The 24,483-nt window shown below is 41.3% G+C and overlaps 1 protein-coding gene across 4 annotated transcripts in view; it reads left to right on the top strand.

The window, feature by feature from the left end:
* The window catches only part of LOC142767019 (uncharacterized), a 136,781-nt gene that overhangs the window by 39,519 nt on the left and 72,779 nt on the right, over positions 1 to 24,483 (top strand). For 2 of the 4 annotated variants that reach the window (XR_012884712.1, XR_012884711.1), the window contains exon 3: positions 623 to 946. The exons of the other annotated variants lie outside the window; for them this stretch is intronic. The gene's annotated coding sequence lies outside the window, so the exon portion shown is untranslated. Of the gene's footprint in view, positions 1 to 622; positions 947 to 24,483 lie in introns of those variants that run through there. 4 annotated transcript variants of the gene reach the window in all.

Below are 24,483 nucleotides of genomic sequence, written 5' to 3'. Positions count from 1 at the left end.
GCATAGATCATTGTAGTTTGAGTTCCCGTTTCCTAGCCACAAGTTTGGCCGTATGAAGAAGAGTTTCATTTGGACACGACACGCCGGCGGATGCTTTCGGTTACAATACAAAGGCACGAAAAAGATAGGATACGGTGTAGCTGAATCGATTGTATATTTTTATTTACATATACGCAAAGGTGTTCATGAGCTATATTATTACTTGAAGGGACACAGAGGTGTCATTCTTTGTACTCTAGACTTATTACTGTGTTGCAGGTTGAGCAATAAAACTGAATTATTGTGAAGATCAAAACCCACAGCTCGCATGCCATGTGCGAATCAATGTAGTGCGATGCATCCAGCGAGATGTTCCATACACTCTGGCTTAAAAACAAACTGACGCATTCATGCCATATCATATGTCGTTACTACCACTGTTGTTTGTCATACACGCATGTACGTTGAGTATATACAATGTTATTGAGGCGTCTGCTCTAGTACAGATGACGACGACGAATTGTCTGCTTTGCAGTACAGATTTAGAGTAGCTCTTGCGTTTTTCCGCAGTAATATGTGAAATCGCAAAGCCCACAACTGCGTTCATTGGCGATGTATATGGACAAGCTTGGATATCTTCCAGATACTGCGGCGTCCACAGCGGCCGCGTCCAAGGAGTGGACGGGACCTTACCGTGATGGCAAGGAGACGCTGTCTGACGACGATTTCAAACTTGTGAAGAGCCAAAAGGCAATGAGGCGCAACACCAGGGCATCTTCATCATTGAATATACCGAATGAAGGAGCGCTGTGCTCGCCAGAGGCCAACACCATCATTTTCATTCCTGTTGAGCCGAACGACAACTAGAAGAACCTCAACGAACAATATGTGTCGGCGCTGCTCGATGGCCTGGTGCCAGGTAAAATCATGGAAATTCGAGTGAACCTACGTAAAAACATCATGGGTATTGATGTTTCGCAAGCAACTTGACTGAACACACTACGAAACGTCTCAGAGCTTGATGGAATCAGCGTCCGCTAGCTGCTACATCGCAGTGGGCTCCAAAGTTGTCACCGACGTCATTTACGACGTTTATGCGAGATTCGCGGCTCCGACTTGTGTGGCCTCATCAAACCGGCTTGCGAAGCTGTCATCATCGCCAAGGATGCTGGTGTAAGTACCCCACTTGGTGTGAAGGGAGATTTCAAGGCTGGTTTTTTATCCACCCATGTAAAGGCGGGCACTCGATTATATATATATATATATATATATATATATATATATATATATATATATATATAGCACCTCCACTACTTATGAGGAAGAGCTTTATTCGAGCCGAGCTCGAGCTACACACTGATGATGATACATACAGATGAAGAAATTATACAAATGATGGTGACACATCGAATTGATAAAGAAGAGTCGGAGACTGCGCTCACAATATATATATATATATATATATATATATATATATATATATCAGATTTAATAGACAATAATGATAAGGAATGTATAGGGTAATTTATTAGAAGCAATCTATAGTAAATAAGATGATCTCATTGTTATTGTGTGAAAACACGAAAAAACGAGCCCTTAGGTATACACTTCTTTCTTTTATATATATATAAAGAGAGAGAGAGCAAAGTTAACAAACCAGCTGAATAAGTGTAAATAGCAGGAACATAGAAGACATCTATTGCCGCGTAGGCGGCCCTGACTGCGCAGGCGCCCACGATTGTCCACGCCATAACATTTAAACAGGGACAACTAGGATAATAAACACCTAGTTTTTAATTCAAAGTTGTGAAGAACTTACTAAATGCACTTGTACCTAGTTTCTTATGATATTTCAGCGGACGTTTTGAACTGACGCAATATAGTTCTGAAATAATGACTTTAGCAGTAATTCTACGATGAGTTAGGGCATTTACGGTTAAATTTTGGGAATACTTTGCGCAAAGTTATAAATTGCTAGAAGGAGAGTAGCAAATGAAACTTCAAGAGAAATGGGCATCTCAGTCTTCAGCAGAAACGAGTGTCTTGTGAGGAAGCTTCACTGGATGAGTCGTGGCCCCATAGCTTGTCCTGAAAGGACACTCGACACCCTGTCAATTTCTCTTCTTGAGTTAGTATGAAAAGCAAGTGTATAGGACAACACCAAGAACTCCTCACCATTTGGAGAAGGGAACTTTGGAAGTTAACAGTTACGTGCGAAAATAATATCTGTAGTAATCTGTTTTGAACGTTGCCAACCATTTTCATAAAGACCCAATTAACGATGCTGCTTATCTGGCATACGAGGACTTCGTAACAATTTCCTTATTGATAATGCAAAAAGCTTTTGTGTTTAAATAAAGTTGCAAAGGCGAAAAGAATCTCCACTAAAGAATATAGAATCAATAACACTCGATTGAATGCTAGTATTGATGGGTTTATTAGTTGATTGCTGCTCATGTGTGTATTATATAATGTATGAGCTTGATCAAAGTTCAAAGCGAGATGAGAGCACAAAGTAATGAAACGTTGACGAAAGAATAATGTCGTCATAGCCAACGTTTCAAAAAGGAACTTGTTTGTCGGGAAACTTAGACACAGTAGCTTTTCACGCTCCACAACTTCCGCGGGCTTGCGCAGCGTAGCTTACTGTTTTAACACTGGGTCGTTTGATGTACTAAAGAATAAAATGCACAGAAATGAAGGCTTCCGGTAGAATAAAGAAAACATGCACATGAGGGGCAAAGTGGTTTTCGACTGAACATTTAGCTGCTGCAGTACTGCACTCCACATCCGTAAGTGAATAGCTCCCAAATCCGGGCTAGTAGAAATCACCACCAAAACTTGATACCATATATTGTGGTAATGATATTTCTTTAAACTGACACTTCTAATTTCGTATTAGCTTATATTTGAACTAATCGAATAGCTGTGTTACGGTTTCATACTAAGCATATCTCAAAACTAGAGCTTTTACTGGAAAGCATCGCCATCTTTTCAGGAGAGTAAATATCATTTCACTGTGACATGGTGCGCCATAAAGATGGTGTCGGGCAATGCATACAAGAAATACTGCAAAAACAGCTCCTCTTGGGAAACACTGATACGGATGGAAGAACGAGGTTAAGTAACCACCATAGAAAGTTTGTGAATATATTTTTAAGATGGAGAACCTCTTGTAGGCGGATGATATATCGAGCCCAAGCTCTACGCCGACAGCCAAGAGCGCCATCATTTCAAAGCCATCTCAAGGCGCATTGTAATCCCGACCCGTTCACCATTTCACAATGCACGCAGACGCACCAACTCAGAAGCGCGTTTCTTTGAAATCAAGTTGGTTTGAAAATAAAGCAATAATAGAAACCGTGGATGTCTGGAGGCTGTGCGGTCATCAAGGAAATGATCTGGAAGAATATACTTTTCATGCTGTCAACATTGTTAATCGTGATTTGTCGGATGCCTACTTAAAAATGCGCATATTGCCTAATGAGCCTGGAATGGTAATTTTAGAAAAAACAGTTCATACTTCTTGAATTCATTAATTTCTTACAGTCAAACACTTTTTATATAGTATAGACATGAACAAATAATGAACAGTTCCACGAAACAGCAGAGAATATTGCGAAACGTGTGTTTAAGAAGAAATTTTTGTGAAAGTTTGGGATATCACGATGCCATCTTTTCATCAGTAAGAAAATGAATTGTCCAAGGGCCTTTTGAAGTTTCTAGTTACTGTGGGCCCCTCAATTGCCTAGCACGTTTGGCAGGCTTTATGCGAGAAGAAGGAACATAGACAAGGCTGAGCCCAGATAAACTACTGTGCTATACGCATTGATTTCGGGACAAGGAGACGGATAGCAAAATGTCCAGCAAGCGAAAAACGTCACCATGAAAAATAACGTACTGATTTAAGGTGACATCTGGCTTGCGATCACCATAACGACGTCACTTAAGTGCTTTACGTGACACCTATAGATATTTCACGTTTAACCATAAGTCACTGAAAAAGTGGCTAGACCAAACCTTATTGCAGAGTGCGTCCTTTGGCTTGAGTGACGCTAATAATTTACACAGACATAAAAAGTACAGTACTCATGGCTCTAGCAATTCGTCTCTATCAAAATGCGGCTGCTAGGACCACTTTTGAACCCCCTACTCTTGGGTTACCAGGAGAGCACCGTAAACAATGCATCACTGAGACAAACCTGAAAATGATTATATCATATAGCATTCATATCTTCTGTTTATTGAGGAATACGGCATTCCTCTCAAAGATGAATAGGATTTCAGAAAGTATAATTGCGTTCCGTTCATTTTTTTTTGCTCTATAACTAAGATTTCGGGGGTCGAGTGAGCAAGTAGAATTGCCACAAAAGAGGCACTGTTATTTTAGGTTGTGCACCCACGAAATTTCGTTCCATCTGCGTTGTCCAATAGTGATCCGCAGGGAAAAAAAGTTCCTGAATTCAATGCAATGCAAAGTAAGCTAAACCAACGTGATCACTAAACCACGCAACGTGATCACTAAAGCGAATTAGATGGTTGCCACGATGACGGAAAGTGATTCCAATTAAGTTGTCACCAATGTTGAATTCTGTAGGTCATGTATATTCTCATTCATTTGAAATCGCTGAATATGAGTTTTCATTAGGCGTGTTTTCTACTTATCCTGATTTGAATATAAGGGAGGTGCATCTGGAAAAGCAGTGGTGGAATACCTCAGTACTGCTTTTGTGTCAAGTTTAATAAGGCTTAAAGGTTCTTTACATCAGCAGCCGCTATGCCTTCCTTGAAGTTCTGTTTCTCGATGATGTTATGGGCTAAAGTGCCGATGTGGTTCGCTTCCCGAAAGATGTATAGCGTGCCACATAATTTTGAAAGCAACTGTATTTGCACTTGGAAACAAAAACGTGGGTTTTAAAAGGCTGACCGTACATTCTATTTCATAAAAGACACCCTTGCTGAAATATGTACACTATTTTAATGTTCCGCACACATAACCCTACTACCACTGAAGGCCGACAAATAGAAAAAGAAATTAACTGTTAGAAGGAAGGCAGCGAGAAAAGACAGCACAAAGGATAAGAGTTCAGAATGCTGTTGTGTAAATAAACCATTTCGGGCGCATTGTACTTGTCGACGTTTATATTTGCCGCAACAGAGTGCGCAACAAGATCTGTGCACAACAAAATCAATGTAGAATACTTCATGTCGGCACCAAAGAAGACAAGGACCATGCTTCTACTACAAGATATTGCTGTCCAAGTAGGCGCCACAATATACGGCCTTATCGTTAAAGGTACTGTCCCGAGGGAGTTGAACTGTCTGACTATGGAGCATCTGCAGCTTCTCCGCGAACCCGTTTTCTTCAACTGCGACATTAGCAGACACACTATTGCAACGCGTTGAAAAGTAATGCCAGTAGGCCTGACGCCAAGAAACTCTTTTGAGTACCCTCACACCATGTTGTTGAAATAATGTCAGAACAGGGCCAAGGGCATTAAATACAATCTATTCTAATTTCGACACAAGCTGTAGCACTATGAATACGTATGCGAAAAGAAATTTTATCTCTCATAGTTCGACCTTGCGTTTTATATAAGAAAATGCCTAACTGTACATAGGTGGAATGTTTCAATAACCACAATATGTAGCAGAAACAACAGCTCTGGTATGTATTTAAAAAGTTTTCTTTCGCTTTTCAAGGTAAGGAGCTCAAGTTGTGGAACGAGACACTAGTAAATACAAAGAAAGAACCACATCTGTTTTATTTTTTTTTGTAAAGTGCTATTGTATCAACTCCCAGACCTCAAGCTTCCAAATTATGCCGTTTTACAGCTAGTAATCCTTGGGTAGACCAAATAATATCGAAAGCGCTTACAACTCTTGTTTTTGTGCTCTACGAAAGACGTCTTTTTGCATTTAATCTACAAATCTAGTACCATTGTCTGAATCCTATGAATGTTAGGTATCCTAATGTCGGCACTATATCTCCAAAAACGCTTCTAGAAATCATGATTGATGACCTCTAGAATTATTCTTTCAAAGTATAAGTACGAATGTAGTATTTATTATTACCGCCATTGCTCAATGTAATTTATGATATGTAGGGAAAACCTATTATGCAGATTACGCAAGCACGTAAGCATTGAAAGATTTTATAAAGTGAAATGCGGTTTCACTTTCAGGTAAGCTAAACTTTGCAGTCTTTTGCTAATATACGCTTCTTTAATTTCTATTTTCAAGTGGAGCAGCTCACATTATTCCAGGGACGCGCTTTGTCATACTGTTTTTTTTTCTATATTTACTTGAGCAACGACGCCATGGTAGGAATTCATGCGTTCTGGTACATTCAATTTATTTTCTTTCTGGTAGTTTTAGGAGCAATCGTCATGCAGAGTGGTTTCCCGTCGGGAATACAACTTTCAGTTGGCTCTCTTATTATGGAGTAGTGAGCTTTATTTTAATATTTGTGTGTCATTGCAGGTTCCATTTACGATGCACTATTCTAAAAGGATTGTTTTACGTGTCCTTACACGAGGAAACGAATAAAAAGAGAACACTCGGTGGCACTCGAGAGTTTAACCTGATGAGGTTTGAGAAACTATTCCTTCCCGGATGAGAGAAAATTGCAAACGGCACTGTTAAGTACAATAGCAACATTGAACGAACTCAGCGCGCATATTTTTACGATTCGATTCACTCGAGGACTCGTGGGCAGTGAGCAATATGCGCTTTGCCTGTCAGAAAAAAAAACGATAAAAGAAAGGCTTTTTTGTTCATCTTCTATATCGATACAGAAAGCTGGCAAGAGCAAAGAACACCAAGGCCTGGCAGAGGTTACTATCTGTTGACAGCTTCAGCTGTAGCGAACAGGCTATAGGTACGGTAAAAAGATTGAGAACGTTACCATTTTATAACACGGCACAAAAGAACAGCAGTGCCAACTGACATGAAGCAATCACACATATATACCGCAGTTGAGCTGATTGTGCGATTGAAGTGTGAACCGACCTACCAGCATAGACGCGCAGGGTTGTCAATGTGATCGGGGGAGGAGGAGGGTACCAGTGCAACTGAAGCTCTTCGCTCGCTCTTTACTTTGCGTCAATTCCAAGAGAGAACGAGCTCCACAATAGAGGCAAAAATAATGAAGAAAAAATGAAGAGCTGATGTTTACTTCTCAAAAGACTTCCATAGGGCCCCCGCATCTCGTGGTAAAAATGGGAAGTAAACAGTTATTTGAGTACTATATCAAGAGTTCTTTATCGCCATTGTCTTGAAAAACATGCGAAGTTGTAAACGATTAGCATTAAAAATCACGTAAAAAGTAGTATAGAGTGAAGTGATGCGGCAGGATTGCCGCCCCTCGTTTGATATCAACGGGGGCGCCACCCCTTCTGCGCCCCCTTGAGCTCGGCGATTCTTACGAGATCTAACGCATTAGTTTGAACACAATATCATCGTGTTTAAAGAAAGCTTGCTACGCATAACAACATACTTCCAGGGCGAAAATACCGCAAAGGAGCATGGCACTTTGCGACCATAGACGTTATACAACCAAGAGAAGAGAAAGTGTCTGTCTCGCTCGGAACAGGAATGTGAGTCATTATATATATTACCATATCCTCCATCCCGTAAACGCGACAATGAACTCATGCTTTAGGCGCACTTAGTAGATTGTTCACCAGAATAATTTCGCTGCACTCGTTTCTGATCTTTGATTATTCTAGGAGATCCGGTCACGTTACCAAAATTTTCTGTACAGTTAGATTGCGCTTAGGAGAGCTCAGACCAAACCATATGCTCACTGGCGGCCATTCATAGATGCGTCTGAGTTTCACAATTGACTGGATTGATTCTATTATAACTTCTGCTGGGACAGCTAATTTAGCGTTGGCATCGGGACCGGTATACGCCATTGTCTTACTGACGGACATGAATCTGAGTCATTATGATAGCATGCTGAGAAGGTTGAGAGTTTGGGTTAAAATACTGATCAAAACTTAGAATAGGACTTACGAATCATTGCAGCCTGCGGTTAGAGATTCACAGTGAACAATTTTCGTAGTGCCGTCACTGGTGTCTGTAACCGCTATTAGGCGAGATTTGACGAAAAATATCCAGGATTGAGTGGCATTGTTGTGAAAGGCATCTGAATGAAACGCGAGACTGTCTACCACAAAGCCACTTTGGTACTTGAAATTAAAACTGTCTATTCAGGCGTCATGCTGGGCAAGGGATCATAACAATATTCCTAATATAGCGTGATAGAAAAGTTAAATGACACCGACGCTTCGAACAAAGATAATTTGATTAAAAACGGGCTGCTCATAGCTTCCCTCTCATTACAAACGGCTGCAGTCACGACTTCACCGTCATCAGCTACGCAAACAACAAAGTGGGCCAAAATATTTACGGATTGGTGGCTATTTGAAATATTCTCGCAATATAGTCCTTTCCTTCGTTTCGCCGACTAATAGGGTGGAAACGTGGAAGGCGAACCTGACATGTGCCGGACCGCTGTTTCTTTGGGAAGCACATTTCCGCTTCTTAGAAAGATAAACTTCGGCTGCATTAGCATGTAAGCAACTCCAGTGGCAAGTTCAAAATTGCGGCAGGAAAGTCATCAGTAATTCTAACCGGGGCAATCACAAAACACTCCTCGGTGCAGGACAAAACTCTGAATTTCTGTAAGTTGGCGTTCCCCTGAGACTCTGATTTTGATGCAGATAGCCTCGAGGAAGGAAGGGCATTAGGGGAACGTGCAAAAGCACTGAATCGGCACGCCCCAACAACTCTAGCGTTTGGACAGTCGGGTGAGTCCACTGTGCCGTCAATGAGGTGCCTGCTTAGATAGATTCTAGAAGCAAAGTGTTTTCACGAGAATCAATAATTTAAAATAGCTAGTACAACATAAAATACAGGAAACGATTATATAACAACTATAAAAATTTCTCAGAGTGTTCTCACGTGGCTCGTGGAGCCATTATAAGAAATGCCTCATTGATCGGTACAAGAGTCTAACACTAACACGCTTACATTATAGGCCATAGTTTAGCAGTGTTTCACGAATGACACGTTGAAGACAATGAACTCCATCTACCATACAGGCACTCGCCTTCTTGCGGGTGCCTCTCATACAAGTTCCATAGAAAGCATTTAAGTGAAATTGAACGAATGCTCAGTTCATTTTTCGAGATGCTCATTTTCTTCGTATACTTTTAATATGAACGCCAAACGTGAGCATGTCGCATACAGCACAAAAAATGATTGATTCATCTAGTTTTTCTGTCATTACCATCCTTCAATGAGGATACCCTACTTATTACATAGACGAGGTCTTGCCGAGCAAGCTGCCGTTCTACTCATCGAATGCCTTATGATGACATCCACTGTACAGCGGCCAACGTGCTAGTCGCAGTTGACAGACTATGACGTATCATTTTTAGATAAAAAATAACAAGAGAGAGAAAGAAACAAGAAAAAGGAAGGAAGGGAGGTTAACGAGATGCTAGTATCCGGTATGCTACCCTACAAAGGAGCTTGGGAATAGGGCGTTGAAAAAGAGAGGCAAAAAATAAATAAGACCAAAAATGGACACACACGCACACAGAAAATCAGTCCACTCAGAAGTTTTCCAACAGGCCAGTAGTTCGCAAGAAGTCCAGTAGCGCTTGCACGGCCTTCTTTTGTAATGATGAGTCATGACAATGGCGCAGATAAAAATAACAAAAATATTGTGGGCTCGACGTCTCAAAACCACAATAAGATTATAGGAAAGGCTCCGAAAAGTTCAACAGTAAGGTGTTCTTAAACTTGCACTGACAATGCACAGCACTCGAGCGTCGACCATTTCGCCTCCATCGAAATGTGACCACCGCAAACCTGTGACCTTCGCGCCAGCAGCCGAACACCCCAACCGCTACACCACTGTGGGGGAGCTACTGTTCTTGGAAGTTACGAAGCACGCACCTATTAAACATATCCATGCGTTTTTATCTTGAACGTGAACACAAATGCGCCTTTTGTGAACTGTTTACTGATGTTTCGAGGCATTGAACTTCTGTGTGCTTCGTAGCAATGGCTTCGTCTTTTTTCGATACCCGCATTCCGGTGTTTATTAGTAGCATTTTTATAGCACAGGCATGTTCAATAATAAAGGCCCTTCAATGCATTAGACAATTCAGTTTGCATCGCACGGTGATATAAACTATCTACGCGTAGTGACAGCTGTCGATACCAGTAAAACAATCAAAACTGTGTTCACCGTCCCACATTGTTGAACACTATGCCACATATACAGCCTCAGGCAGCATAATGTAACTTGCTGGGTACCAGCTGACGGCAAGATTGAAAAAAAAAAACGTGTTCGCCAACTAGCCAGCTTTATCCATCCAACAAAGCTCTTCTGATACACTCATAGTTACCCGTGCAGTACAACTAAAGAGCTCCCTAAAGCAAAAGCTCACAGTTTAGTTGCAGCGCTCTTGAGATCGAAAAAAACAAAATAACATTGAGATACTTCTTATCAATCACAATCATGAAACATTTTGCATCAGTATCAAGGTTCTATCCAACACAAGTAACATTTACCAAGCTAAGAATAGGACACACACACAGAACGCATGGAAATCTTGTGTCTGGTGGTGATCCACCCAGTCTTGAGAGATGTGGTGAACCACTTACCATGCTTTACGTTTTGCTTCAATGCAATCACTTAGATAAAAACAAAAACAGCACTTCCAGTTACCCTATCTTTAGCGATTTGCACATCCTCCATCCATGTTCCAGAATAGAAACCCACTTTTTTAAACATGAGTCGTTCGTGTGTTTAAAAGATGTTCATAGTTTTTCACGTCATATTCCACGGTAGGACGGAGCACTACCTCTGAACAGATGTAACGGCTGCGGTAGCTACTTTAAAGAAACATTGAAAAAAAATGACTTCATGTAGAAAGAAAAACTGCACTCCACGAACTTTAAGGCCACCAGTTGGGCTATGATAAGTACGTTGTTAGGGCACAATATCAAGGTTGGAGGTGCTTTCCTTCAAATTTCACGCTGACATCTCTGAAAGCGACGTTCCGAATTGCAAAATGTGGTTTTTGTATTTTCGCCACATTGGATCTTTAAAACAATGTCAAACCTCGTAGGCTAGGTCTATGACACCAACATTTGCCAACTTACTTTAATTTTATCGATTAAAAGCTATGTAGTACCGAGAAGACGCCTTTAAAATCTCTTACGTCACTGTCTTTGTTGCTAGATTCTACAGGTGGCGCCTCCACGTGCATTTTATTTTCGCGTGTTGTCTCAATTACCAAGCGTTGTCTTGCGTCAAGGGAGGTCTTTTCGAGACTGTGAAGCTGTTCCTTCCTCATACACAAAACATTTTTTGTTATGTTTCGCTTTTCTTTAAAAAAAGCACATGCCGCACAGCCTTTAACTTATGGGTGTTCACGAGAACGTTCACTCTCATAACTATCTAATGTGGCCTCCTATTACTATGACCGCACACAATCACCGAACGAAAGTGGTGTTCACAACCCATATTACGCCCTGGCATTTCTTGGTAATCAAATGGGCCTTGCTTCATTAGGCGTCATACATAACAACACAAAAAATCAGCAGGTATTGCAAACACACTATGCTGCGTAGAATGTGGTCAAGATAAAAGAGGAAATTAGTTAATGTGGATGAACATACACACCTGATGAAATTACACAACAAGCATAGATCCACAATTGACAGTCTTATTTTAACGAAAGACAATAAAGTATCATTCTTTGGCTCCACGTTACGCAGCGAAAAGCTTCTAAAAAAGGATTTATGGTATTTGTATTGTTTTGCGCAACGACCTTGGCTCTCTGCACAAGAACAAAGCCTCTCTGAGCTACATGCTGCCACTGGAGAACAAAGCAACTTCTTTTTTTTTATTGGTTGCCACTGATCACTTTTTCAATGATGAAACTCCTTGATAGCTAAGGTACAGAAGGTTTTTGTTTGTAACTTCGCAAAAATCTTGTACCAATTAAATCCGCATAACACAAAACTGCGCAAGCATTTGTTCGGTGCCATAGTCTTGCTGTCAGTAGTAGGACTGATTTCGGGACATGCTTGCGTCATTACTCAAGTGGTTACAACAGTTACAAAGCGCAAGAAACTTGATACAAGTATTTAAAAAGCACACAATGCAATTAAAGAGGGAACAGTGGGCAAAGCATCACATGTATTTTTGCTACACCCAAAAACTGTAAATAAAGCACTTCCCGGTCATATATAAGTTACTCTGCTCTTTCACATCTGTAAACATGGCATCGCAAATGAGTGTGCCCTGAAGTTCTATGATCCTTAGAGAGCAGGCGTTTCTATCAACCGGTCAATCGAAGCAGTTCGCTTCAGCTCTTGCACAGCACGCGGGTAACGGAAAGGTTCTCAATGAGATCGGTCATCACGTTTTATTGTTTTTGGGCACTGTTTCAGCAAAACTCAAGATGTGAACACAGTCTAGCGGTAGTATACGCACATGTTTAAACAGTTGTTTCGTATTATCTGTCCTGTTAGAGAATATGATCCTCGTCACACTTTTTGTAGGTGACATTTCGTAAGTTGTTTTTATGTACTGCCCAAGTGAGTGTGCACAAATGCGAAATATAGGATGCACAGAATCGTAGCGCCAAAACATTGACGGCCTTTTAGTATCATGTGACACCCCTGTGCTTATTCGAACAATGTTTTTTTTTATATGCGATTTCGAGTTAAAGTGTCAGTCAAACATGACCCCTAAGTACTTAAACCAGGCTACTCGCCGCAGCAGTACAGCATCTACAACTTGCGCCTTCGAACATTGAGTTGTCTCTTACTACAATTGATGACATTGCGTCTAGTTTTATGTGTACGGATGTATAGGTGGTAGGTGGTTTCATTTAAACCATAATTGTAATCCCTGTAACTCTTCGTTAACGTTTCCTTTGATATCACTTGGGCTTTTGCCAATAAACACTAGTGCCGTATCATCTGCGTGCATAAAAGCTTTTGAACATAGTAGGACGGAAGGGAAATCGTTAGGATACAGTGAAAAAAAGAGTGGGCCTGACAACTGAGCCTTGTGGTAGCCTACAGACTACTGAATGAGAAGAGAATATGACAACCATTCATTATGCTCGTTGCTGGCGCTCGTGTAGGTAGCATTTGAAAGCCGGCGAATTTGGCCTCAAGAGGCCAGAGTCATGAAGCTTCCTCATCACATTGGTGCGATTGAGGAAAGTGAGAGGTTTCCTGATATATATATATATATATATATATATATATATATATATATATATATATATATATATATATATATATATATATATATATATATATATATATATATATATATATATATATATATATATATATATATATATATATATATATATATATATATATATATATATATACGATGACAATTTTACATTTTACTATCGTTCTTTGTTGACTAGTCAGGATAATACCAAACCTGCAGTAGATGTAGATGTGTTTAAACGAAAATCTTTTTTGTTTGGGCGAATTACGCATTGTTTGGAATAAAACGATGCTATTTGAGCTGAGAGCATTTTTTTTAAATTTTAATAATTACAATTAACACAATCTTTTGCCTGTAACTTGCCCTCAAACGGTCTCGAGGTATACAGGGAGACATATTCTAGGTTTCCTTGTTCGTGTATAAGTTAGGGCAGCGTGTTTTAAGCGTCTTTGCCTGGTTCTTCGGATACCAGTTTTATCGTATCAAGACTGCTCATCCTTGCGGATGCGAAGAGAACTTACTAAGACATTATCAACCTTGAAGCCAAGCTTAGACGATAAAAACACAGACTAAAGACATATATTCACCGAATTCCTACAGCTCGAGGTCATTGTTTTCTAGTGCATCTCAACTAAACTCTCTTTTACAGCTCAACACTCTTGTGGAGTAAAGCGCATGGTACTCTAAATCACCTCTCTCTTTTCTGAACACACAAGCTTGGCAGCATTAAAGGAGCTCACAAAGTTTTAACTTACCAACTTGAAGCCGATACCCAATTTTCTGATTACAATAACAAAACCTAATTGATTCAAAACGCTGAAAGCCAAAGCCATATACTGTAATAAAGGGTAACAAAGTTGTGAGTCTGCACGTATTTATGTTATTCGGTTTGTTCATTCATATCACACACTTCATGAAGCAAATATACAAGAGTGTGATAAGTGTTACTTCGCATTGTTCTGAATCTTCTGCGAGCTGAGTGTGCACATTTGTTCGACACGTGATCGCCTGGCTCAAATGCAGGAAAATCAACTTAGGAAGTTGAATAATATCAAAGCCCTGAACTTTCCCCTCGCGAGGCAAAGATTGCCAAGACGCCCTGCTGTTTCCATATGCTGGGCGCGGCGTAGTTGAAATTACTTTACGGAGCACCGCTGTCCTTCGGTTTCGCGCAAAGGTTCAACACGTGTTGTCTTAGTGCCCCAGTAAAAGCCACAATGCCGGGCTTCCGCCGATTACGAACGTCGGACCATCCCGCTGTGCGTCTCTGACTGATGAGACGCCGACGCTCAAATCAGCACCAGATGCACAAGCATGGCCCCTCGGTGGCGCCTAGACTGCGACTGCCGTTCCACAAAGCATGGGTGGTCGGCCCGAGCGGCGAGATGAGCCTCATTTCACCCCGCTGAAGCAAGATTCGTCGAAGGAGGCAGCATCGCCGGGACCATACACATGTTCGGGTTGTGTATTTGTGTGTGTGTTTGTTGGGGGTGCTGCCGGTATAATGACACTCGTGTGTGCTGCGGGACATGCTATTGGACAGTGCCATATGGCCCTATTCCCCAATCTAGGGATCTGGGGATACCAAACTGTATTTATTCAGCCTTCGCGGGCTGCTGAGTGTGGTTCACGGAGCTTGTTCAATAGACAGCTTTTTTCAATGTATATCTTTCAAGTTATAGCTTCGGGCCAGAGAGCCCACGCCATGAATAAACCCTCTCCACGAAGTTCTACCTCCTCCTGCCTCGACACCTTGATCTCATATCTCCGGTACCGCAAACCCTGGTCGCAACAACTGGATGGCAGCGGTGAGATGAGACTCGGCGACAGAAAGCCACATGAACCAGAGGTCAGCCGAAAGCCCTAGCCCTGAAATTGAGCGGGATCAACGCAGCATACCACGACCGCACGTACCGCAATATTAGCTGCAACAGACGACTCGGGGGTGGACGCCAGGTTCTCGTCATACGAGAGACCGAGCCACATTCATGGTATTACGCTATCCGGTGGATGAAGTCAACAGTCAATTTGTTTTCCATCTAACTTTACAACCCTGCGATGCATATAACCACAAAGCAGCCTCTTTTTTTGAGACAATTTGGAGGGCTTTAGAGTGGTCATCGATGAGATTTAGGTAGTCTCGCCAAACGCAATTAGTGCACTTAAACTTGTTTGTGCGCTCCAACGAAAAAACCCGCTGAGCTGGTACGTCGAAGTCGTTGTGAATCTGCAGAAGTGAACAATAAATATGCGTTGTGCTTGTGTTGTCCAGTCATACAGCGGAATTTTCGCTAACAAATGACAGACCTAAATAACCATTCCAATCCTTAGAGTCAATAGAAATTAAACTGTCTCTCAAGTTTGATGCGTTTTTAATATAACTGATTTCTTTCTCGTGAACACTGTTCTTTATTCAAAGCATTCTTGTATAGCTAATGGTGGAACTGACCCCGAAGCACAGTTTTCTCTCAAGATGTCTTACGTGCCCAAGGAAAAGTTTGCAAACGAAAAGGAAAGTATGTCATTTCACTATCTAGTAGTAGCTTCAGTTAGGCCAAACGCAGAATCTACAAGGCCATATCGTTCCCGAAATTCTGTGTGGAATGGGAATGGCACCGTTGTTTCTACGGCCCACGCATAAATTTCTATCACCTTGGGTCAATAAACCTGCACATGAGGCTATACATGCTGCGTTTTTTTATGGCAGGGCTTTTAGGCTTTTTGTTAGGCAGCGTGGCGCGACTTCATAAGTGCCTGCGTTATGAGACGGCACGTCTTCTCTTCAAACGCTACTCCATTTTCTCCCTGTCTAAAGAGTTGGGTGCTGAATTGTGCAGCATAAGATGCAATAACAGTCATGGGTGAGAGCTAACTACACAGAGAGAGAGAGAAAGTGAGACGGAATTATAGATAGAGACAGCGAAATAGTGAGAAATAAAGGCAAGAAAACACTAGATGATGGTGGAATGAGAGCATAGAGCGAAACAAAACAGTAAAGAAACAGGAGAAAATAGATCTCCGTAAGAAGAAAAGGTTCAATACACCTAAATAGACATAGGGCTAAGCAAAGGGTAAAGAATAAATAAAAACAGGAAAAAGATAGAGAAAAGAAGCATAAAAGCTGAAAAATTGTTAAAAGCAAGTAAGGAAGATTAATAAACACAGATATAAAAACCTGTTTGGGAAAAAATTCAAAAACGCCACAGAGAAAAAAAAATAAAACGTTAAAACGACCGGCATAGCTTTGTATAGCACAGCATTGCGAACGAGATGAGATGAGAGGGTAGCTTACAGCATAGTCTTGCACGCTAGGCAAAAGCGAGGAGTGGTAAATGAAAGTGAAAACGGGGAGGTGGGAAACGAAGTAGTCACAAACTCCAACATTTTTTTATGCTTTCTAATAATTTTGAGCGCATTAACCGGTCAGCGAACAGAGGCACTGCATGGTGCAGCAAGCGGTAAATACTCACAAAACCAGCGACTCCCTGGTGTCAGAAATGAAATTCATCGTTGAGTGTAAAGCAGCCGCTTCAACAAATGTTGAAGTATTAGGAGCTCAGCCTGTAGCAATCTCCTGTCGTCATGGTGCGTGATGTAGTCAGGGTTCGTCGTAAGGTTAAGTTCACGTGAAGACGTCAGTATATTATGACATCATAATGAAACCGGGTAGACACAATATGTGACATAATCTTGAATTTATCATGCCGTGGCAAAGCCCCTTAGGCTCTCGGTTTTTCGGCATCTGATGTCGTCATGGTGTGTCATGTTGTCACGGTCTGTCACAAAAACATGTATCTCTGTACTTTCCACCAGTCTACTAAAAATGAAAAATGTGAACAAATAGCCGACGAAGTCAGCGGAGTCGAAACATTAATCCCTAGATTCTTCACTCCTCCCCGTCTTTTTTAATATCTTGAATCGAACTATACGGCGAATATAGGAAATGAAAAGTTTTTTTGGCTCTTTAAGCTGATGAATTATTCCAACGAGTAATGAAACCAAGCCCGTGCTTTGAAAAGCAGCCAACTTGAGACACCGAAACACATTATTTCCTACCTCAATGGCGTCAAACGTAAATTGATTCACGACATCGTCAATTTTCTACTACGGTTGTTTTTTTCCTTCGAATCCGTCAAAATTTCTAGGTATTGGTCGTTCTTAAAAAATAAAAAGGGAAGCAATGAGGCCGAATGGTATTTATTAATGATAAAAAAGGGAACTGGTTTCTCTGAGATAATACTGTGCAGCATTGTTCACCATATCTTACTTAGGTACGCCCCGCGAAGGCTGTTTATTTTTTTTAGCCGAATGCCATGAGTGATAGCATGGAAGGCTGGTAATAAAAAGAACATACAGTCTGGTGCCATCTGCCTCTGACGGCAGACAAGGCTCCAGTTTCGGGGCAAATGCCTCCCACATGCTCGATTGAAAGAGGAGGGCCTTCTCTCTGGGAAGTTGCAGTCCCAGGAGGAAGCCGGTCAAATCAATATACCGTGGATTTAGGCTTCTTTGGACACAGGAACCCATTCTTCCCAGCATCGACCACACTATGATTATTTTCACGCCAGCTGCGAAAAGTTCGCAGATTTATGGTCACTTTTTGAAGTATATGTGCCGAATCGGTAACATCTGCCACAAGGCTTAGAAAGGAACTCGCCTTCGTCTGCAGAGGTGCTCTATATTAGGATTCCAAGTTCGAGTCAACTGAGTTTTTGCGTGTTTATCTTTGCCATTATTTTTTTACTCATCAACCAAGAACTTAACACAAAAATATTGTGTTTGTAGAAAGTGAGAATATTACAAAATCACCATTTCGGTATCATAAATATACATTAAATTTGGTCTTCCTTGTGTTATCTTTATAATCGGTTGAACATGTAGCTGGCACTTCCCGTATTTAAAAATTCACAGCCTTTAAGGCAGGTTTCTTGTTATTCATGATGTTTCCTTAGTAGTTTAAAATACTAATATGCAGAAATTCAGAATGTTCGCATAATACATGTGTACATGCAAGCACTTATTAACATTAAAACATTATTAACAATAGGTTTTATGAAAACGAGTAGCTTAAACACTGCTTTCTATAGAAAAGAATATTTATATGTAGGCAAACAATATACAATGCAGACAGTTTCTTTCTTTGCATGATTTTGGGAAAAAAGTGTTAGTGTTGGAGGAAAAACATGCGGCCATGTTCATATATTGTTATTCTCGAAGTGAGGAATATAATGGGGCTAGATTACTGCATGGTGACAGAGGCACTGCGCTGACGTTGTAAATTTTAATAAATGAACATTGGCATCATTATTTTCTATGGTTTAGGTGGAAACAGAGATTCAGCGTAGCCTTCATTGGGGTTAACATTGCCATATCAGAGGTTCGTTGATATCACCTAAGTGGAGAGATTCTGGGAGCTTTGAAAGCGTATTAGATGGTATGATATGGGCTCAGTATGAAAAGACAGAGAATTCCCCACTGCGACTGAACATACATAGTTTATAGCATATCTTTAACTAGTAATAGAGCGGGTGGACACAGCTTTCTAGTTCATGGAATAGCACTATTAGGTCTGTTCGTTAAAAAGTGGGTGTATGCTCTTACGCTTCCTAAAGAAATGTAATGAAATAAATATTGCCACGCGCGTATAATTTTCATGTGTTTGTAATTCACCTGAGAGGACTCTTAGCAAGGTACTCAATTTAAAGTAGAGACATGGCTTTTATCTAAACGTGGTCAATGATACGGTGTGATGATGTGCATATCACAAGTGGTAGTCGTCAGAGTTGCTCGAACCCGGAAAAGGGGTCAATCAACGTTTGACTCTATCTTTCAGAGTCGCGGGAGCGCATTTAAGTAATGTTCATTACATTGCTATGAATATGGATGGCCAACGCTCGTACCACGGTTTACCTTGTCCCGAGAAGACACCTTTACGATTTCTTACCCCGAGCACGGGCACGGCTCTGCAGTAGAACATTTGAATTCCACACAGAATACCATTCCATTTTAGCTCAATGTGTAATGTAAATTCTTCGCGTCTATCTTATGTTTTTATCTACCGACAAGGCTCCAGACAAAGGTCATCTCTATGATTGTTTGAAGTGGGAGCGCACTACGTAGACGTGAACTAGATAGACAGGGACAAGCGCTTACTACCAACTGAATGTTTATACGGAAAGCTGTGAACTATATACTGACACATGAAACAATTTCGTAGGCACATACGATAAGACCAAATTGCAATCCGGAATGTGCGGCTCATCTTTAAGAAATGCCTTGATTCGCTCATATAGACCCACGGAATGCCGGAAAACTCATCCATCAGGTTTCTTGACCTGAGGCTTACATTTAGTGCCGAACACACCTGCTGGGCGTATGAGCCCCGCACAGGAAAACCGCTGCTGCCATACACGTCTGCTTATAGCCGACTTGTCAAAAGAGGCATAGTGAGAACGTGTTTACTAATGCAATTGACCGTTCTTATGTTCCTTCAATGGAAGCCAGCTTTCATAATCAGGTTTCTAGGCTCAAGTCAGCTGGATATTCTGAGCATGTCTTGGTTTCCTAAAGGGTCAAAGATGGCCAAAGAAATGGTGTAAAGATGTTTTAACGACAGATTGCGGGAGCATGGGTGCAATGTTTGCAGCGCCAAAGATAGTTTTCTGGCCCAACAGGTCACCAGGTGTGGCTGTAAAGTTCAGTTTGACAACAAAGTAGTCCTTAATGAACACAAAGATGAGCTCACAAGGATTATAATTTAAGCAGCAACCATAGCACGGGAACACTTGACTTGCGTCAGCAAACCTTCAATAGCTCTTTCTAAAAAGGAGCCAGCGTTTTTGGAGAGTCGCAGATGCCATGGGCGTTAAGTATTCACTCTAAGGCAAAGTGGGTTTTGGTAAACACCCAATTTGCAGTGGGGCTAGCAGACACAGATATTTTATCTGTTTTGTGATTTTGGCTTGTGATTTGGTCTTATTGTATGTGCCTACGAAATTGTTTCATGTGTGAGTATATATTTCACAGCTTTCCGAATAAACATTCAGTTGGTGGTAAGCGCTTGTCCCTGTCTATCTTGTTGGCGTCTATGTAGCGCGCTCTCATTTCAAAAATCACGAATCACCAAATCGCCAAATCAACCATGTTGACAAGTCGTTTCCATGTACAATATCTGAGGCACGGGTTCCTTAGCGTTGTTATGGAAAAGTTAATTTTGTGTGTTGCGCTGTATCCAGTTTTTACATTGACTGTGAATTGAGTTAACGTATAATAATGCAATCTAGGAATCATTATAAGTTCGTATGTACAGCTAGTGATTTAGGGAAAGGGTTACATGAAATTCGAGATTGCAACGTCACGTTCCCCATGTAACGTACGACCTAATAACTGTGTTCGGCCTGCATTTATGCCTTCCTACGACAATTCTGGCATCTGCGATGTTAACAAGGCAATCATGAGAGCGCCCAGACGTAAATGGCTAACATAGAGTTTACCTGTAGAGATACCTGGTGCCACCATCTAAGGGGTATTGTACCGTGAAGAGGTTGGCAGTATATGCTTGTGAAAGGCTTGTGTTCGTTGGTGTTGAACAAGGCTTCGGTTCAGAAGTGAATACGACTGCGCCAATTAGGCTTCCTTGAAACCAAGCTTTTATAACCACATCTCATTCAATCCTATTGTATCCAAAAATTAAAGTCGTCCCGCCTTTACGGATACCGCGAACGGCAAAAAACATAGATAGATAGACATATAGATAGCTAGATAGATAGATAGATGGATAGATAGATGGATAGATAGATAGATGGATAGATAGATAGATAGATAGGTAGTAGATAGATAGACAGATAGGTAGATACATCGATAAATAGTTAGATAGATAGATAGATAGATGGATAGATAGATAAATAGATAAATAGAAAGATAGATAGTAGATAGATAGATAGATAGTAGATAGATAGATAGATAGATAGATCGATAGATAGATAGATAGATAGATATGGTCCAACTGTGTTTGATCCGCCAATAAGTGCTCCGGATTTGATGGATAAAGTACAGACCTCAGAACTGAAATATCCAGGATGTAGATGCACGCTCACAGAGAAAGGCATAAAATTCATTTGTTGCTACTGGCAACCGTATTTTGACAAGAAAAGTGAAATAAAATCTGTTCGCATTGCATACAGCGTTCTATACTTATTTCACGGGCAGAAACCGTGTTATTACGTCCAAGCAACGCTGTGTGCGAAGTGTCTATGCTCCGATGTTTTGATACTTCCCTCATTCTAGCGACCGGTGCTGAATTGTCAAAAAAAAAAAATGCTGGGCCATATCTTCAGAAACTCGCAGCTTCAGGCGCAAATTAAATTTCGAGTGTCTTGTGGCACACTTACACATGTAAAATTTGAAACTATTTATGCTAGTGGAGACGCAGTTCATGTTCTCCTGGTGAACGCCTTAGTTTATTAAAAGCATGCTGGCAATAGACCGCTATACTTTCTGAGCTCAGAGTTCAGAGCACCTACTCTTAGAAAGTATGAAAGATAGCTTTTGAAAGGCAGTCGCTGAAGTTTGCGACTCTATATACCACGTACCACGTACTTCTGAAGTCATTTTTTTATATTTGTGTTACCAAACCCTTTCGTTGCCAGTTTTTCCACATCACTAACGAAGGAAGCACTCGTGCCGAAATGCCCTGCCTGCGGGTAGCATGCACAGTGCATTAGTGGAAAAATAAATCGCTTGGTGCTTTTGTTTATTTCTAAGTCCTGTACCTTCTTTTTTCTTAAAAGGTACTCTTAATTTAGGGCCTACAATGACAGCGTTGATCGTCTGTGTAAGCAATACGGTAATTTTTGAGGTTTTAGGCTGCATAAGTGGCTGTGGATTTCAGAGCGAGGTTAGTTTCGCAAATGTGGTGAAGAGTATAACGTCGCAGATTTAATTCTGAACTTATTCTACGGGAGCGCGCGCGACTTATTAGTGACGTAATTGAAAAGTAGAACACTATATTCAAGTTTCTTTTTGCCAGAGTTAGAAGCAATAAAAAAGTTTTGCAGAGAAATATACGCCAAGCCAACTAAACTACTGGTTTCAATAAAACAATATTCCCCTTCCTTCTCCTTCTGAATGCAAAGCTTCAATATCACTTTTTTATTGTTGAGAGGTTGAAACTCTTGCTATATATAAGTTTACTTTATTTGAATAGTTGAAATATGAACATTGTAGGAATATCCCTAATGTTAGAAATGGCACGCATGTGCTACGATTGTACCAGCGCCCTATATATTTCTGTTCTTATGGACGACTGACCTGAAGTAAAGTTCTAAAGTTATTTGGTTTTCGACAGTGCCTCCAGCTCCATTTATTTGCTTCTGTTGAATGGGGACACTTTAGAAACTTTACTTTCATATTCACTGCATGTACCTACAAGAAACATACAGAAGTTAGTGAGTGGCGCTTTTTTCTGCCCTAAGCGAAGTGACAAGTGACGCCATATTTTACGTAAGTAATTAGCGTTGTGATATGGATGTGGAAGGTAGATTAGAAGAGTATGCACGCTATGCCTCAGGGACACATGAATGCTGCCCGGTTTGATTACATGATCGCTACCGTCCTTCTTTCCGACTGTTGCCATAGCCAACGTGGTGGGTCAGCGAAGCGGCCGTGCGTAGCACACAAGCTGTTGCAAGCTGGGCGCAAGAAAGTCGCATGCTCGCACATCAACACATATTCTACATAAAATCGCGTCAATATCGGTAACATTAAGACATTTGCATTTGTCTGGTACGTCATACACTTCTGCAATACGTGATCAGTTTGTTTTACTTAGCAGGTACGGAGTAGAGCGTTTAAACGGTGTTTCCTGGCGTTTATACACGCATCCCTGCAAGTTCACGTGTGGTGCGAGCAAACGAAAAAAAACTCTGCCCACCCTATTCCCCTAGACGATGCAATAATCCCGAACCGAGAAGACACTCGACCTGGTTGAACGTGAACGTTTCTGAGGCCAACATCTGTTGGTGATTATTGGTCTGGCGCCAATGTTTGAGGGTATTTGCAAGCAGCACGTCTCCTGTCCTGGCACTTAACGCTGTGGACGCAGAAAAAGCGGACAAACATCTGTCACGTCACGTCCAACAAGTCTGTGTCACCAATTGTTAGCGTTCAATTTGCTTGCACAATCGTATAGTTTTATTTTAACTGGCTGTGTTGTGTACCGGTACTCTGTATTCTTGTCACTTGTGCGTTCTGTGTTCCGAAAATTACTACCCAAGCACTCCATACAAATGGTTAACTAGTGAAAACTGAAACGTGCGGCTTCGGTAGTCAGCAGTACGTTCAAGTTGACGTGGCACTGAAGCCTTTAACAATTGTTGGTTACATTTTCTTGTTTATTATAGTGAGGTTAGACGCACGTTTGACTTGGATTTACCACCATGATTATTTCACACGCCGCACATTGTGCCTCACATAACCACACTCATGAAGGAGTGTAATGAATGATTAAATTGGTTTCGCAATGCCTTAATCACAGATGTTCTTCCTGAACCACAGGCGGTCACAGACGCCGTAGCCAAAACCAATGTGCCGCTGGTGATACGGCCGCCAAAAGCGGGCGTTCCCCGCCGGTGAACGTGTTACCGCAATCAACACATTGACGCCACAACGACATTGAAAGCATGTAACATCGCGAACTAACTCGGTGGCGTGGTTTGCCGGATCCACCCGCCACTGACGCCTGCATTCCCATTCGTAATTTAGTGCGGTTTCTAAGGCGTCACTCGGTCTCGTGGGCATGTTTTTGTGCCCGAACTGCAGCATCGGCCAATGCGAGCTCTTTTACGTTTCTAAGTTCAATTTTTTTCTAGAGTTGCCCGTGCACAGTTTATATATATGCAAGGATTCAGGAAAACATTTGTACATGCGCTTGGCGCCACGCCTGCGACGGGATGGACGACGTCACACACAACGCAGCTAATGAAGTGCGTATGTGGGTAAGACGCTGCTACTGACGAAACTCATAACACCGCCAATGGAGATTGGTCGTGACACCGATGCCGGACGGATTTTCGTTTCTCCTAGTCACATACAGCTTTCGCTGTAATATATTTCTATATGACGTGCCGTGGTTTCCATTTATCGGTTCATGCTGAGGCGTCTCTGACGACGAAAAGCAATCAGTCTCCTGGAGCCTTTGTGTACCCTTTCTCTGCGCG

The sequence above is a fragment of the Rhipicephalus microplus genome, chromosome 7, assembly GCF_043290135.1.
Source record: "Rhipicephalus microplus isolate Deutch F79 chromosome 7, USDA_Rmic, whole genome shotgun sequence".
In the NCBI taxonomy this organism is placed as follows: Eukaryota; Metazoa; Arthropoda; class Arachnida; order Ixodida; family Ixodidae; genus Rhipicephalus; species Rhipicephalus microplus.
The sequence above is the reverse complement of the archived record's forward strand: the minus strand, read 5'-3'. Positions and strand labels throughout refer to the sequence as shown.